This window comes from Coptis chinensis, chromosome 9 (assembly GCF_015680905.1).
Source record: "Coptis chinensis isolate HL-2020 chromosome 9, ASM1568090v1, whole genome shotgun sequence".
Classification (NCBI taxonomy): domain Eukaryota; kingdom Viridiplantae; phylum Streptophyta; class Magnoliopsida; order Ranunculales; family Ranunculaceae; genus Coptis; species Coptis chinensis.
Window position 1 is genome coordinate 15,967,394 of NC_141464.1, and position 4,564 is coordinate 15,971,957.

A 4,564-nucleotide genomic window follows, 5' to 3' on the forward strand; every position below is an offset into this window, starting at 1 on the left:
GGGCACAAATGAATCAATTAAGTACAGACAACATTTAAGGGTCCATTAAAAAGAGATTTAACTTTCACTAATGCATACTGCAGTCATAATACTAGTATTTCCCTAAAGCAGTGTCCAAAAGAACCGTTCAGTCAAAATACAATAGTGATCAAAACTAACATAATTCTATAAACTTGATATATTTGATAGAGCTCAAACAATGCAATCCAAAGCCCTTTTAGCAAGAAACACAGGGTAACAAGGCAATCAAAGAGCAAAATACACAAGGATCCGCATCACAGAATACCCTGTCAAATGCCCTTTTCCTATCAACAGAAAAGGGTTCTTACTTGAAAAAAAATTAAGTAAAAACAAAAATACTTCAAAGAATTTTTGGTAAAGATCTTGAAACATGAAAAGAATGCAAAAAAGTTGCTCAGAGGCCAAAATAGGATAGAAGAACATTTTCTTTATAATACAACTTTCAGTGGGTAGCCAAACAATAAAAAGCGTCTTGAGGAAAAATAGAAGGGCACAACACGTTATCAAACGGGGAGATTAGAGGTGGTCGACGATATGTTCGAAATCCCACAGCTTTTGACAAATGACAAAAGCAAAAAAATCCAAAGAAACAACTGAAAGAGCAACATAATAGACTGCTACCACACAAAAATAAAATATGTACATTAATAATAAGTTTGTACCAGAACCAACCAAGAAGAGTGGCCTTGTCCTCGATTGAATATCCTTCAAATGGCTTCAGAAGGTACCAATACTACTATCAGTCTAATCAACCACTCTTGGGTTTGCAAAAACATTGCGAATGTCTGTATAAACTCTTAACCCCTCCCTATCTAATACTACTACCAGTCTAATCAGCCACTCTTGGGTTTGCAAAAACATTGCAAATGTCTATATAAACTCTTAACCCCTCCCTATCTAATACCCTGTCAACCATTAGAGTGGCAGGTCCTTGATCAACTATCTTTCAAGTTGGATTCCAATAGATCTCACAGTGGTCTTACACCTGACCATACTTGCAGTTCACACCAAATATTGGAACAAAACTTCCCCCCGAAATGGTTGCCTCCACAACCACCAAGCTTACTCTAAATCTATTTATTCCTACTTGTGCGCTACACATCACTCATCAATAATATACTAGAGAAGAAACAATCCAAGAGCTTAACAAATAACCCTGACTATGTTATCATATTCCTGTTCCTCCTTTCTCAAGGAAATGACCGCAGCAAGAAGCAAAGGCAAAAGTCGTCACATCTCGTCCAAACTTACCTTCCCTTTCCTATCAAGTCCACTATATAAGATTTGGCCTTCTAGATCATGTAAAAAACATGAAACCACTCACATCAAGGAATGTCTTTGTTAAAATCTAACCTCTGAACCTATTTCAAGTTAATCATTTAAGAAAGGTACCTTTAAAAAGTATTTAATTACGAGACAGTGATTGATAAAACCATGCTAAACTTGAATATTAACATTACAAAGTGCTATAATAGACTCAAAAACAAAACTTTGATCAGATTAATTTTCAATAGCATCCAAAACATAGCCAATTAAATAAAAATGAAAAAAAATATTACCTTTATTTTCTTGCTCGCGAGAGAGAGAGAGCTGGAAAGCGAACCGGAGAACGAGGGATGGACGAGAGATGGGTGAAGAGCGCGTGTGGTGCAATAAAACGCCGGTGAGAAGTTGGGAGAAAGAACGGTTACGAGACAGTTTTTCTTTTCTATTTTTTTTCTTCTGGTTTTTTTCTTTTTTAACCCTAAATGATGAGTACGAAGTGATTTAAACGACCTTCAGTTTCTATTTCTATTCCGTTTCCTTTTAGGTTTAGTAGGTTAGTTGTTTTTGGGAGGGAACTTAAAAATATAGCCGCGCGCCCAAAATCATGACTTTGAGTTTCATGGCCTACGAAGTAATTATACAATTACTTCATATGCCACCCTTGCCACTTGGGTGGAAAGGGTGGCATACGATTACACGGATGGGGTGTAAGGCAACCTGATGAGGTTGTATCCTCCACCCTTGCCAAGTTATTGGACAGAAAGATCAAATAATATAATTGGTGGGTCTCACAATGTCGACCCCAACCCAATTCGTGAAGTAGGCACAAAAAATAGGGAAGAAACATAGCATAATACGGCAAACTAAAACAGGAATAAGAAGGTACTTATGCCTCATGCTATGGGCTCGTGCTAAACTAGACATTAGGGTCTGGGGAATATCATAGAGTATACGTCCCCCAGCTAAAGCAAGGAAAATATCACAAGTTTTGTCATTCACAGAAGAATAACACCATTCCCCTCTAATGTTTCACATGATCCAAAACATAACAGTGCCCACGTTCATGGACAGGCTACTAAAGGCGACGTTATATTCCCCTTGGTCTTCTATCCTATAGATTCTTACCTCGTAATGTTCATGCAAATCCTCATAGTTATAAAGGTACATATTATCGACCAAATAGGCATGTGAGTCTTGTATTTCAGCGGCCATAGCAAGTCTAAGAAGAAAGGCTAGCAAGAACCTGGTAATTTCCATTGGTTCATCCTCAATGGTGATGGAGAACACTTGTTCTCCATCTGGTCTATCAAAGAACTTACAATTATTATAAAAATATGATCTAAGTGCCAGAGAATAATATTCATCAGGTCTTACCATTAGCGGTTCCCAGCCTACGTGTATGATCACCTCGCGAAACCAAGCACCATAAGTGTCGCTTTGGAACAAATCTTCAAAACACTTCTACGGTATGATTGTAGGAGATGTCATCACAATAAACACACTCTAGAAGTGCTGCAAATAACCCTGGAACAACTCACAAAAAATTAGAAATTTCGGGGCTCACGGTCGGTGTGGGGTGCTTTCTAAATGGTCTTGGTAGGGCACGGGTCGCGCTCAGGTCCAATTCGAGTTATAGTGTTTTCAGCGCAGGGTGCGCTCCGAAATGGGGTGTGCTTATACGTGGGTAAAACTACCATTTTACATTTTATCAAATAGCGCCACTGCCATCTAAGTTCCGTTTAGAAATATTTTCATTAGTATTGTTAGTCTTCCCAAAGTCCCATTAAACCCACCCACCCTTGTTTGATTCTAACTGTGATCGGTTGGTTTAGAAAGTAAAAAATTTTACAAGAATTGCTTGAGCGCGACCCGTGCCCGTACAAGTCAAATTTTGAGCACGCCTAGCGCTGAAACGCCTGGAATTCGAAATAGACATGCACCCTACCAAGGCCATTTCTGAGCGCGACCGACGCCCTCTTCTTGACCAGCCCGATTTTCCCGGTAAGTACAAACTTCCATTTCTTCAAGTTATTCAGTGTTTCTAACTTGTTAAATAAACTGAGCTCACGTATACTAGACACTATTCATAAGCGAAGCAAGGAGGCATTCAGGTATTTCTTTCTTCACTCCTCGCATCTCCTGTTAGAGGATTTATACTAGCATATCAGGGTTGTTTAGACTGTTGTCATTTTTTTTCAATATTGGACTTAGCCTTGCATGAGATTAAGGTCAGGTAGAGAAAAATGATTAACGTAATCTATCGTGAACGTCAACACACAAACCTATCTAGTATACCACACACCACCTAAAATAATGGCTGAAGAAAGAGAGTCTTCTCTCTCTGACTTTTACAAAGCCTTGAACGATAGCCCAAAATCTTGCATCATTCTTGCAGACCCAGTGGGGGATTTCTGAATCCCCCCAATATATTTAATTTGTTACCAGTTTTTCATAGGTTAGACCATGAAAAACCTTATCAGCACATGCGTAGAATTGAACAAGCCCTTACCACATTCCATCATCCTACGGTTGGTGCTGAACAAATTAAACTGAGGGTGTTTCCTTCACCCTAGCTGACAAGGTGGCATCTTGGTTAACTGCCAAAACGCCTAATTCTGTGAACTCCTGGGCCAAACTTGTTCAACTATTTATGGAACATTTTTACCCACCACTGAAGACAGATGAAATGCTTTCCAAGATTTATTTTTTTCGACAAAATCCTCATGAATCATTTTCAGAGGCTTGGAATCGTTTCACTGACCTTCTTATAGAGTGTCCACATCATAACCTTGCGAAAGACACGTTAGTTCGTGCCTTTTTCAAGGGTCTGTTACACCACCATAAAGAGGTCCTTGACATAATGAATGGGGGTAGTTTCCTCAGTAAAGGAGCCTAAGAGGCTTATAAATTTCTAGAAGATCAAACAAAGCGTAATAATAATAATGGGGGTAGTGACGATATCTCTCGCTCCGCTAGTTCTTCCTCAACAATTAAGACCGCCGGTATGTTTGAGATTAAATCCGATCCTGAGATTAAAACTTTAATCGAATCTCTAACTAAAAAGGTAGAAGTTATTTCTGTTCAACAAAAGCTTATTCCCATCATGAATGTCAACTCTAATCCATGTAATTTCTTTTTGAGTCCTGAACATCCCGACTCCTATTGTCCTCTCGCTTATGAACAACGAACACCACAACAAGATAATGTTTGCTCAATTACTAGCTATCCTATTCCTAATGCCCCTTGGAGATAACATCTCAACTTCAGTTAGAGAAAT

The 4,564-nt window shown here is 38.8% G+C and overlaps 1 non-coding gene across 1 annotated transcript; it reads right to left on the reverse strand.

The window, feature by feature from the left end:
• Positions 1-3,973: 3,973 nt before the first annotated feature.
• LOC147475018 (small nucleolar RNA R71) lies at positions 3,974-4,077 on the reverse strand. Its single transcript, XR_015209979.1, has one exon. It is a non-coding gene; the product is annotated as a small nucleolar RNA R71 (small nucleolar RNA).
• Between the last annotated feature and the right edge of the window lie 487 nt (positions 4,078-4,564).